Source organism: Lolium rigidum, chromosome 5 (assembly GCF_022539505.1).
Source record: "Lolium rigidum isolate FL_2022 chromosome 5, APGP_CSIRO_Lrig_0.1, whole genome shotgun sequence".
Lineage (NCBI taxonomy): Eukaryota > Viridiplantae > Streptophyta > Magnoliopsida > Poales > Poaceae > Lolium > Lolium rigidum.
The window spans coordinates 82287167-82300729 of NC_061512.1; the positions used below are offsets into that span (position 1 = coordinate 82287167).

At 43.7% G+C, this 13563-nt stretch overlaps 1 long non-coding RNA gene across 2 annotated transcripts; it reads right to left on the reverse strand.

Moving 5' to 3' along the window:
- Positions 1–6409: 6409 nt before the first annotated feature.
- Positions 6410–13005, reverse strand: LOC124653300. Of its 2 annotated transcripts, XR_006987861.1 has the most exons (11): positions 12854–13005; positions 12464–12606; positions 12245–12383; positions 12094–12163; positions 10769–10954; positions 10239–10272; positions 9529–9596; positions 9108–9277; positions 7985–9016; positions 7775–7837; positions 6410–7623 (listed from the first exon to the last, which is right to left on the reverse strand). It is a non-coding gene; the product is annotated as an uncharacterized LOC124653300 (long non-coding RNA). The 2 variants fall into 2 exon arrangements; XR_006987860.1 differs by lacking the exon at positions 10239–10272.
- Between the last annotated feature and the right edge of the window lie 558 nt (positions 13006–13563).

The window sequence follows — 13563 nt, forward strand, 5'->3', positions numbered from 1 at the left end:
TGGACAGATCAACATGATCCACAAAACCAGCTTTTCGAAAAGAGAAATAAAAAAGTTCTCCCGAGAAGTAAAATACGCGGAAGTTGCCATGGTTGATAAGCCGGATTTTATCGATTGGTCAGGTCAGAGCATCACCTTCAGCAGGGCGGATCACCCAAAGGCCGTCCCAAGGCCCGGTCACGCGGCCCTCGTTCTGGAAGCACAGATTGGAGGATACAATATGGGCAAAGTATTTATGGACGGTGGAAGCGGCTTGAACTCGTTATTCGCCGAAGCACAATGAAGGCAATGGGTTTAACGGTCGACATGCTAAAAGAATCCGACACGGGATTCCACGGCATTATATCGACTCGACCCGCCTACTCGCCGGGTAAAACATCATTGGACGTAGTCTTCGGCACGCCCGGTAATTTCAGGAAAGAAAGGATTGAGTTCGAGGTAGTCGACCGGGAATCTCGGTACCACGCCATCCTCGGCGGACCTGCGTTTGCCAAATTCATGGCCGTGCCTCATTATGCATACCTGAAGCTAAAGATGCCAGGCAACAACGGGACCCCAATAACCGTTCACGGCAGCTTCGCTCGGTCAGACAACTGCGACAGGGAATTTTAGAAGATCGCCTCAAAATTTGGAGCCAAGGAAGAACTCAACGCGATCGACGCCATTACAGATCACACACAGCCACCAGCCGACAATCGAAACGCAAGATCCGATGAGTTCTATACTGCAAAGGAAACCAAGAAACTGCAGGTGCACCCTACTGATCCGAAGAAAACGGTCAACACCTCGGCTGACCTAGATGTCGCATAGGAAAGCGCGCTCATCGAGTTCCTCCGTGAGCGCTGGGAGATATTTGCATGGGAGCCATCCGACATGCCAGGTATCACCAGGGAACTCGCTGAGCACGCCCTAAATGTTGACCCGACAGCCAAGCCAGTACAGCAGTCGATGCGACGATTCTCTGAACCCAAAAGAAGAGCAATCGGTGAAGAAGTTAATCGGCTCCGCAAGGCGAGATTCATCCGAGAGCTTAAGGAATCTGAATGGGTGGCTAATCCAGTCATGGTGCCAAAAAAGGACACAACCGCCCTTCGCATGTGCATCGATTACACTGGCCTTAACAAACACTGCCCGAAAGATCATTTCCCATTACCTCGAATAGATCAGATAGTCGATTCTACAGCCGGATGCGATCGTCTCTCTTTCCTCGATGCGTACTCCGGGTACAACCAGATCAAACTGAAGAAGGAGGACCAGGAGCTAACCGCGTTCATCACTCCACACGGCGTTTTCGCTACAACGTCATGACCTTCGGGTTAAAAAATGCAGGAGCTACTTATCAACGCTGCATGCAAGCCTGCCTCGCGGAGCAGATTGGAAGAAACATTGAAGTCTACATCGACGATATCGTGGTGAAAACAAAGCACGCAGCCACACTCATCGATGACTTGCGAGAGACCTTTGACAATCTGGACAGATACAAAATTAAGCTAAATCCCAAGAAGTGTTTCTTTGGAGTGCCAGGAGGACAAGTACTCGGGTACTTCATATCAACCAGAGGAATCGAGGCCAATCCCTTGAAGATCAAAGCTATTCTCGACATGGAGCCGCCAAAGAACCTGCACCAAGTGCAGCAGCTGGCAGGCCGATTAGCAGCGCTTAGCGGGTTCATCGCGAAGCTAGGAGAGAAAGCTTTGCCCTTCTACAACTTGATGAAAAAGTCAGAAAAGTTCGAGTGGACAAAGGAAGCACAAGACTCCTTTGAAAACTTGAAGAAAATCTTATCGACCTCCCCGGTGCTCGTGACTCCGCGCGAAAAGGAGACACTGCTGATGTACATAGCCACTACAGCTCAAGTCTTCAGTAGCGTCTTGGTTGTCGAGCGAGAAGAAGCAGGGAGAGTTCATGGTGTGCAGAGGCCTGATTACTACCTCAGTGAAGTACTTACCCCCGTAAGACAGAGGTATCCTCATCACCAGAAGTTGGCATATGCAGTATGGAGGTCGGCTCGCAAGCTGAGGCACTACTTCACGGAGCACCCGATCAAAGTTGTGAGCGAAGAACCCCTGAAGAGCATAATGACCAATCCAGAAGCCACAGGTCGAGTGTCTCAATGGGCCATCGAGTTAGCACCACACGACATAACTTATGTCAACCGAATGGCGGTAAAATCCCAAATCCTCCCAGATTTTGTGGCAGATTGGATCCAATCACAGACACCAGCAACACCCGACATGTCGGGGTCATGGGTAATGTACTTTGATGGGTCAAAACGGAGTACAGGAGTAGGGGCAGGAGTGGTGCTGATTTCACCACAGGGAGATAAAATGAAGTATCTACTGCGTATGAATTTCTCCCTACCAACAAACAACGAAGCGGAATACGAAGCGCTGCTGCACGGAATGAAAATGGCGAAGGCGTGTGGCGATACGCGCCTAGAAATCTACGGAGACTCGAACTTGGTGGTCCAGCAGTCAATGAACTTGTGCGATGCGATCGGCGACAACATGGTTGCTTATCGGCAATGTGTATCGAACATGGAGGCTAAATTTGAAGGATGCGAGCTTAAGCACATCGGCAGAGCCGCAACGAGGAAGCCGACACTTTGGCGAACATCGGGTCCACATGCTCCCCCATTCCAGATGGAGTTTTTACGAAGTGATCGCTCAAAGATCAATTAAAGAAAAACCGTCTGCAAAACCATCGGGTGAAGAATTGGGAAAAAGCTCATTGCAAAAACCTTCGGCTGAAGAATCTCCAGTCCTTTCTTCCGAGCAAGTCCTCCTCCTCGAGCCTCTATGGACCAAACCATTTTTAGCGTACTGTCGAAACAAGAGCTGCCAGAAGACTCTGTGGAAGCTAAGTGAGTCGTTAGACGATCAAAGGCCTTCACAGTAATAAATGGTGAGCTTTACAAGCGCAGCATCTCAGGGATCTTCCAAAGGTGCATCGCCATTGACGATGGAAAAGCACTGTTGCGCGAAATACATGAAGGAACCTCGCGGGCATCATGCAGAAGCAGAGCCCTTGTGGCGAAAGCCTTTAGGGCAGGATTTTATCGGCCAACGGCAGCATCGGATGCCGGGGATCTAGTCATGAAGTGCGATGCGTGCCAACGTTTCTCGTCGAAACCCCACGCTCCCGCAACGGATTTAATGACGATACCTTTGGCATGGCCGTTCGCTCAGTGGGGACTCGATCAAGTTGGACCACTGCCAAGATCATCACCCGGAGGACACACGTACTTACTCGGTTGCGATCGACAAATTCACTAAGTGGATCGAGGCGATACCGGTGCGAAATCAAAAGGCTGAAACAGCGGTTCAATTCTTCAAAGGAATAACATGTCGATTTGGTATGCCCCATAGCATCGTCACAGACAACGGTTCCAATTTTGATTCCGAGGAATTCAGGAAATTTTGTGACGATGGGGGAATCAAATTGAAATTCGCATCAGTCTCTCACCCACAGACCAATGGCCAGGTGGAAAGGATCAATGGTTTAATAGGGGATGGTTTAAAGAAACTAGATGACCCGTTGCGCTATCGCGCAAATGAAAAAATTATGTTAGAATTTGAATCATAAGTTTTGGTTTAATCTAGTATTAGGAATTAACCTGGAATTTAATTGTTTTAGTATCTTGCAGATACTCCATTCCATCGTAGTGCTGCATAAGATATAACAATTTAGTATGATTTCACACTATTTTTCTTCAGTTTTTTTGCTTTTGTATAAGCTCCCCACCAAATTATGGCTACTGTACCAAAACAAGTAGCATCATGAAAGAAGCATAATAACATAATTACTAATTCCAAGAATAATGCTTCTATTTATTGTGAGTAGCAAGACAAAAATAGTTTGGTTTGAGATTTTGTGTGCCATAACCGATACAAAGCGAACCATAGACTTACACATGTTCGCCCTGCGTAAACAATTTTCACCACTATTCTCAGCTGATACCGCCTATCTCCCCATTCGGTTGTGTTAACAACCCTCACTACCCCTCCATCTTGATCTGCTACACTCACCACTATTCTCGGCTGATACCGCCTATCTCCCCATTCGATTGTGTCAACAACCCAGTCTATTCCTTTTAACATATCTCGCTACCCCTCCGTCTTGACCTGCTACACCTTCCTCCATTCTCTCCGTCCCATCTAATCCGCTAACCAAGTACTCGGTATGGATATTCACGTCATCAGGAACAACCATCCACGCCATCCGCTGCCAGCCCCAAGATTTACCTAGCACTTGATAGATGACAAAACGATTAACCATTTTAGACAATACATTTAGAGAAATAGTAGATCTTAAAGAAATGTATTTCAGAAATAACAATAACGCAAACTGCTAGAAAGTCATCAATGCCGTTAGAAAACAAAATTTACACTTTGCAGATTAAGGTAGGTAACTTCATGATGTCAGCATCAGAAAAATGTAATTTCACTTCTCGTAAACCTAAATTAAATGTCCACTTGAATACTCCATCATGCATTTATTCAACTTGTGACAAGTAAATAACCAACTATGGAAATTCCTTGCATTTGTCTCCTTTTCTTGAGACGTAAGAGGCAGTGCAGGTTGTTGTCGTCCAAGATATCGGTCATATGACTGCTAAAGTGCAAATGACAACTTTATGTTTTTACAAGGAGTATATGAGACTAACAAAATTACCTAAAAAATCTTATAGAGAAATAACCAAATATGAACGGAAACCATGCAATAGCAGAAACATAAACATTGGAGTTACTTGTTACAGATTCGAGTCTGAATCTTGCAGCTTTCCTCCCCCTTCATAACCTTATCCTAAGTGTTGTCCCCTGGCTATTTTATGCTTCAGTACACGTCTTCATCTTGTCAGTTCATAATAGGAAAGAAGATAAACCTAAAAGCTCATAATTTAGCCTTTCATCTACCGCAACTACTTCTCAAGATCAATATCACATAATTCCTATTGTCAGCAAGTCTATCTACATAATTTTCAAGGTGGGCAGCAGAAAAGGAAGGAAAATGAGATCTGGAGCACTATACCTGAGCCAAAATAAAAAAATGTGCGGTCATATTACCATTTTAAAGTAACATATATCGTAGCTAAAAGAGTTCTAGATCTCTATGAGAAGACGACATGTAAAATTTGGAATTAGATTTACCGTGCTTACCAAGCATAGAACAACAGTAGAATAACTCATACAACAATTACGGGGAAATAAGTTAGACATTGCTGAGTGCCTAGTGCAAAAATAAGAACTAAACAGTAGAACCCATATTTTCAATTCTACATCATAAGTGGTCATTTTACATTCAAAACACATGTTGAGCACTACAGACGTGATAACCCAACTCACATTTAGGAAATAGTGACTTCTATTGCACAATGCAAATCTGAGTAACGACATGGGCTCTAGTTGGATGAAAATGAAGGTCAAAGATTACCTAACCCTTAAAATCAACCAAAATAATTAAAAACAAACAACTTACATGTGGCATGCTATGATGTGAATCACGAGCCCATATGAAGGATACAAGCTTAGGATAACTGAATGACTTCAAAATATAGTAGTGTACACAAAGAAAAGCAAACCATCATCTTTTGCAGGTTTCCCATAAAGATGGGGCTTTGGAATCTTGGATGCTACTACAGGTATGTCTATTGCAGGGAAACCCATGCTCCAATGAACTTCTAGCGAACCCTTCTCCAGAAGACCAAGCCAGGCTTGAAACATTTGGTGCATGGTTTACAGCTCTACATTCAGGAAGATAACTTCAGTATGCGCATATATAATGTTTTTCGGATAAAACAAACAAGATATAATGGGGAAAATATATTATACCTTGATGGCCTCAACCGATTATTATTGAACTTTTTACCATCTTCGTAATATCAGAAGCGTTTCTGACTTTTAGAAGTCCCTGACTTGAAATAATGTAATGCATTGTGCTGCTTGGAGCATCTATTATGGATGAATTGCGTGTGCAACCCAATGCTGAAAAAGATGCATATGTATTTATTAGCTAGGAGAAAAGTTATGCGCCAAGATTTGTAGATTGTCTCAGGGTCTATTTGGTTCCCTAGATTTAGAAAGCCCATCGTGACAGACGGATCTGAGGCAGAGGAGAAAAGTTATGTGTGTTCTCTTTGGTTCCCAAGTTATGGCCATGAGGTACCTCCCGGAGGAAAACGAGCCAGAAAAGCCATCGTGACAGACAGATCTGAAGCAAAGGAAGGGTGAGTCTTAGGGGAGGAGATGTTTCCTAGGCTCATACCTATGCCGGTGGCCGCTAGGCAACCGGGTCGACCGAAGATGGCCGTCGTTGTCGCCATCAGCGCTACGAGGAAGCGGCGTCATCTCTGAGGAGAGTTGTCGGAGCTGCGGCGGACCTGCCATGTCGGTGCAGAGCCGTCAGGAGGAGATGGACATGGTTTAAGTCATGGCTTAGAAAGCCTCCCACTGGCCTCTTTCCCTTTCCCCATGGCCTCGCTGCTCCTGCGCCTTCCCTAGTCCTCCTCCCTTGCCTGCTTGTCCAAATATCTTCGCCTCCCCTATAGCCAGCAAAGAGACGCTGGTGACCGCTCAGCTGCGCCGTGACCCACGCTCGCTCCCGCGCCGCCATCCTTCCCTCAATTCACGCCTCCACCTAGTTCGCTCCCGCTAAGTACTCCCTCTGGGCTATCATATCATTGTAACATTAGGCTTTAAGATGTTTCAAACAATGATGGCTAAAGCACTCAAGAATGGAAAGCAGATGAGGACCAGAAACTCAGAACTGCGCACTAACCATGCTTTAATATAGGCAATCTGCAAAGTATCGGATGGCTAGTACAGATTTGCAGCAATTAGTATTCACTCATTCCAACATATGGGAACAAAAAATTACCACCTTCGGAATTTTGTTGCCTTTGTCTTGATTCTTGAGTCTCAATAAATTTTCCAGTAACCAAAATACATGAAAAGTGAGTTGATAGCTCCTGCAATGGAACAAAGAGCTAAAGCAGTGAAAAAGGACCAACAAATTCAACAATTAAGAACTCCATGTGTAACACATGCATACACTTGGCATCCGAAAACTCCAGTTCCTACCAAAATAAGGAGCAACTGGAAAATAGTAGTACAATTCTGACACAAATCCAGGAGAATGTGGAGGCAAAATAACAGTGCATTCTTCAAGCTCAAAATGCCAACATTTCTTTTACATAACAAATGTTTGAGACATTGCACACCACATTACAGTTCCAGGATGCTACCTAAAGAAAGAAACAGGAAACACAAACAATAGTCTCACGGATTAATTTCAAGCTTAATCTGTCATCCTTGCTATAGACACAAACAACCATCATCATATTACACTACAACTCAGAATGATCTGGAAAATAAAAGGAACTGAAATCTGACACAAATGGGCAAAGAACATGAGAAATGACATGCAGGCTACCTCGTTACTGCTGGTCAAGGTTTACCTGCATGCCGTCGATGCCATCCGGTGCCACCAGTGGCAGAAAGGAAGAACCATGGCCGTGACACCCTCCTCCACCATCGAAGCACATCAACATATCCTTCATCCTCCCTTCAGGTCATACATCTGAGTGTGAGCTCCACCATCTAATTTCTTCCTCAATAGTGACCCCTATTTTTGAAACGGAGAAAGTAGATGTAATCCAATTAAAAGGGCCAGTGATAACTAAATTAGCTAGGTTGCTCATAGCTCATAATACATGCATATTGAAAAGGAAAGCTCAAAAGAAGCATACAAACATTATCTATGCTGCTCTTTATACCTGAATCATCCTTTGCCGCTTTTTGAGGTTTATTCAGACCGAACGGTCTTGCTAACCATTTAACTGCAATGGGAGAAAACAACAGTACAGCTTAAAATAAAGATCACGTTCCTGCGCAGGCCTACAATTCATGCAACACCAAAAAACCACAACAAATATGCGAGAAGCACAAGATTTAGAAATAAGGGTTCATATCGCATGAGCACATACACACATCTCCTCCTGCACTCCTCTGATCACCACGAGGTCCACCACCACCATGATGTCCTGCAGCATAAGCAACGAAAACGGTCAAAGTAAAAAATTATAGAGATGTCCCAAAAGGTCAAATTAACGCACTCCAGCGAAGTATGTTAACATGCCGACATCCCTTACAAAAATGCAATTACAACTACAGCGAGTATGTCACTTGCAATTCTACGCTACAGGGATGAAAAGAAAGGAAACATATTGAAAGTGACACTGAGAAAGGAATCACTCGTACAAGCAATACTAAATCTCAAAATCCTCTCGAACTAATGAGGATCATTTTCTCATGGCAGCTTGGATAGAAGTATTAGCACAATACCAGATTTGGAACAACTGCACCTTCCAGCTCTGCATATGATCTACTATAGTACAGTTAGCTACTGCTGGCAAGAAAATACACAAATGCCTTCTCTCTTCTCCCAAAGTAAAATATGGTTCAACCAAATAAGCTCTTTACTGTAAATTATATTCAGTCAAGCCTGTAAGCAACATACACAAGCCAATCAAATCGGTTGTAGGCTATCAGGAATAGGAGCTTAATTACATCCCCTGTTCAGAAACACATGCACGAGTTAATCTCACAGACTTTAAGTAAGAAATTGATTCAGTTGTCCTTGTGGCCATGTACCCTATCAGGCCACCAAACTGCAGAACAAAGGCATCCATCTCGGATCAAACTGTAGAACCACACTGTTAATGATTAACTGCAAGAACTTAAAAGAACATCAAGCCATCTACCCTATCAGGCCACCAAACTGCAACCTAAAAGTCGCTACCCTAATCTGTCCTCTACTCGTGAAGGTACTAAACTGAAGATAGTGCGTGTCTGGGCATGCATATTTGTCTGACGGGTTATGAACTGAGAACAACAAGAATTGAGAGGATTTTGAGATTTAGTAAGAAATGCTCCCTGGAGTAAGAAATTATTTTGTTGAGCTCTTCCTCCAAAGCACCTTCCTGTGACTCTTCTCTTTGCTCCAATCCATGTCAAAGCTGCAAAAAGAGCACCAAATTATCATCAACACCAACAATTTTAATGAGCTGAATAACATACTGGATCTAGAACAGATGAGCGAGAGCTGACTCCAATCTGTTTGCTAGCCATCTGGTGGAAGCGAAGTAAATGTAGAAGTCAAGAACGAACAGGAACCATACCTGGCTCGAGGTGCTCGCCACCGGCGTCGCTGGGTGGCGGTCACTGGGACGCTCTCACCCCTGCCCTTCCTTGACTCACACCAACTGCACCACCGTTCCCTGCAGTGCAGCTGAAAAGTGAGAAATAACAGTGAATCAAACTACTCTATAAATAATGCTATGTAAGAACTGGGTGAGAGGAGAGGATCTGGCCAGAAGGGATTCGTACAATAGGCAGCGAGGTTGATACCATTACAGATTGTATTAAAAGTAGCACAAATGAAATTGCACAAATAAATCTAAAATATATAGGATTCTTGACATGATTGACTGGAACTAATATTTTTCAAGAACTAAATCGCATAGCTTACAGAGATCAATCCTCCCCAAACATCCTTGGAATTTTATCGAACACCTTGTAGGCCTAGAGAAGCAAGATCTGCACAAACAAAAATGAGAAGCTGTAGGAGAAGTGTACATATGAAGCAATGTTATTCTTTTACTAAAAAAATATACCATGTTCATTGCAAAGAAGCAAAGAACAAACGCGATGGGTAAGTAATTTAGGGTTCCAATCCAATGGAAAATTGAGGACAACGATTTGGAAAAAGAATCGCAGGCGCCATGAGCCGGTCATAATATTAATTCATTGCATAGTGATAAAGGCAAGACTTTAGGCGCCTATTTATTTTGCAATTATTTAACTAAATACAACCTACACAAGGACTAATGAGGGATCTGGGAACCCATAAACTATAGATTCGGTAGTTCCCTTAGGAGAAACACACACTCATTTCCCTGTCATTGTTGCATGCACAGCTTGCCCACTCTCAACAACAATAATGCCATTTTCATGAAGTGCATTCATCAATCAGCTTACCCTTAAGTTAACTAATATGTATTATTGGTTTTAAATAGCAAAACGGAAAACTAACAGGGATAAGCCACCTGCCTCATATAGCATTTAGCTGTGTCCTTTTCGTGTTTCTCAACTGATTAATCCATGCGAAAACTGAAACATATAAACGAAAAACAAATATTAAGACGAACATGATAACTATAAGGAACTGTCTCGAGTTACCTTTCATGCTGCTGATAGGGCATCAAGCCATCAACTATCATGCCAAATAACCAACCAACAATTAGAAAGCTGAGCAATATAAGCAACATTCATGTTTGGGAGCAGTGAAGTACGAGTTGAAGCATCTGTTGTCACAAGGACCAAGTTTAACAGAGTTACATTGACTGAGTGATACTTGGGACACCATGTCAACGTCACTGAACCAACATACTTTTTTAATAATATAATCATGTAAGATGTTTCAAGAGGCATAAAATCAGTTTGGGGGCAGTAACTTTAATCTTGCATGGAGCTCACCTGGAGCTTAGACCATGTTTGTGAAATGTCATTATTCCTACTTAATGAAGTGTATCCAGAACTGTGCATTACTAATTAATACTAATACACAGTTCGGTAAGCAATCCACAACAGTATGAGCACGATCAAGAAAGAAGAAAAAATAGGAAAAAAACAGCAACACACTGATTTGGTTAATTGAATGGCACTGAAGTTTGCAGGGAAGGGAGACAAGTTTGCAACTCTGTGCTCACCATCAGCTGTCAGGTAGCAAGAATTTATGCAGGCTCCTCTTTATATCTTCTTTGCATCTTGATGTTGTCTGTCTCGATAATCACCTTGTGTGCTCTATCCCGGCTCTTTGTTCAGTTACATACCATGATTGCTCTATCCCGGCAAGCAAAAGCTCTCAGCAGTGAGGACATCTGGAATATTACCATCTACAATCAAAACAAAGTTAGTGATGGTCACTTTGTTCATTTTGTCAGCAGATCACATTACAGTCATTTGTACATTATCCAAAGACGATACACGCTCATGTGATTTACATGAAAAATGGTTTATGAAAGTATATTTAAAGACAAGCGAATATTTGGTGGCCACCTAATTTGCAGACATACAGTCATCCATACGGTTCAGTTTCCATGACATTAAAGAAAACACAAGTCCTGATTCTAAAGGAGACGCTGAAGTGTAAGCTAAAGAGGACTTTAAAAAAAAGTAAACTGAAAACACTGAAGATTGTGAGGGCATTAGCTTCATTGTAAACTACGACAAAAGCATGTACATTTTTCAAAAAAAAACTGTTGTCTTCTGGCAAGATTCAGTAATCCAAGATATGTGGTGGAGATTGAACCTAGTAAAACTTACTCAGAACAACGTTCTGAATGCAATATATCTATCCGTAGCTATATAACTTTCCTATATTTACTCAGAACATGTTCTTGAAAAAATGAATTAAGACAACAAATTAGAAGCAATTATGGACTATAAAAAGTAGGGAGCATTGTACAATGATGAAGTTTCTGCTCTTAGGATGTTTGAACAAAATACAATTAGAACTGCAACAGTTATAGCAAGGAATTTAGAACATTCGGTCTGTCAGTAAAGGTGTAGCACTGTAGCAGTGACGGGGTTCTCTAACAGGATTCTGGAGACCTTTTGATTAGGATATCTAAGTCGCAATGTAACGAGGACTGACGTAACAAAATTCCTGCAAGGAACACATATCATCATTACCAAGGCCTCAAAGATCACCAGCCACAATTGTGCAAGAAAGAACTAAACATTAACATAGTCTCATCTTAAGATGATCATTTCCAAGAGCACGCAAAATCCAGCTGTACATAAGTACAAAGCCATCCTTTTGATAGGTGTGCAATCAATGATAGGATCTAATCTGCATACGTGTTAAGCAGGTCCAACTATTTGTCCGTTAAGATGTTAATGTTCATTAAGGAACCAATCGAATCATACTGTCCAACTTCAACAGATGAATGTTGACAGCCAAGCATATAGTGTTGTGCAGGAAACGTAGATATGAAATGGCAAAAATGATGGGAAGTGAAGTAGGATATACCTATGCTTATTTTGCGAAGTCGCAGTTTAGTTGTAGCACATATCTGGTTTTTTTCTTCCTCCCACTCGGCCTAACAAGCAGTACAAAAAGTGTAAGGGTTGATACTTTAAATATTCTTTCTATGGTGGATTAGTGTAACATAACCAATTACCTATCTATGTCAAACTTGGAGAGATGTGGCTTCATCGAGTTCCCCAACCCCACAGCCCCTCATGCATCCACAAGCCATTTCTCCCTTGCTTTCTTCTGCAGTCATGTTCTTGTTCCAACTCCAAATTTCTCCATGCAGTCTGGCAAGTAGTAAAAACATTGCAAAGGCCTCATACTGTGATATATGTCGAGGAAAGGTTAATGTAATAGAATTAATTACCTTCTTACTCTCAATCATGAAGAGATAGGGTTCCATCCTCCCCAGGCATCTAGAAGCTCCTTATCCCTTGCTCGTCAGCACTTTTCAGCATGGAAACCCGTAGTCAGTGATGGCACCTCACCTTAGCGAGAAGGATTCACATCCTGGTATAATCAAAGAGGAGGAAAAAACACAAAATAACATGTCAAATCGAGAAAATCCATCTAAAATTCTAGAAGTAAAGATAGGAGAAAGGGAGTTGTTGATTGCTTGCGTGCATCCAGCATGCAGTTTCAAGCAGCCGCCCCCCTGGCATGAGTAACGAGAAGAAACTCGTCCGAAAAATGAAGACGAACATGCCGGGGGGGGGGGGGGTGATGCCTATGCGAGCGCCGGGTGAGACGGACTAACCGGCAGGGCTGGTGCCTGTGCGAACGCCGGTCGCCATGCACCCGCAAATCCGTGACCGCATCACCGGCGGCGGAAAGCTGCGGTGGAGGTCGCCTTCCAGGGCGCTGGTGATGGGGACCGAACTTTGAGGAGATGCCCTCCATGGCGCTGGCTGGGGCGTTGTAGCAGCGCTGGTGGGCGAGTTGTAGAGGCGATGGCGGCAGCGGGGAGAGGAGAGAACGAGATCCATTGGCCGCGCAGGAGCTCCTCCCGCCGCCGCTTCGATTTGCAGACCTCGGGGCGCCGAACGGGGGAGGTAGCGGCACCCTGGAACCTCGTGGCTGCCCTCCTCCACCTCCGGCCCAGCGCCGCCGCTCGAGAGCCATAGGGGGAAGAGGAGAACCAGGGATTGGGGAGGAGAGGAGACGCGCGGATTGGGCGCCCCGCGATCTAGGTTTTACTGCCCCACGCGCATAGGAGAAGGAAGGTGACTTTGACGAGCAGGCGTGGCTGCCTCTGACTGGTGGGCTCCCCACACAACCGGTCCCATAAGTCATTTGCTCGTTTCACAGAGAAGAAAGTGCAGAAAAAGTTACAACATCGGACGGTTCTAGTGAAAAGTGGGAGGAGCAATTTACTGTACCGCACCAAACGAACGACCAGGATGGTTTTGCCCCTCTCAGACCCTCTAGATGGCTGGGTAGTCTTTCAACATTTATATAGGAGAAATG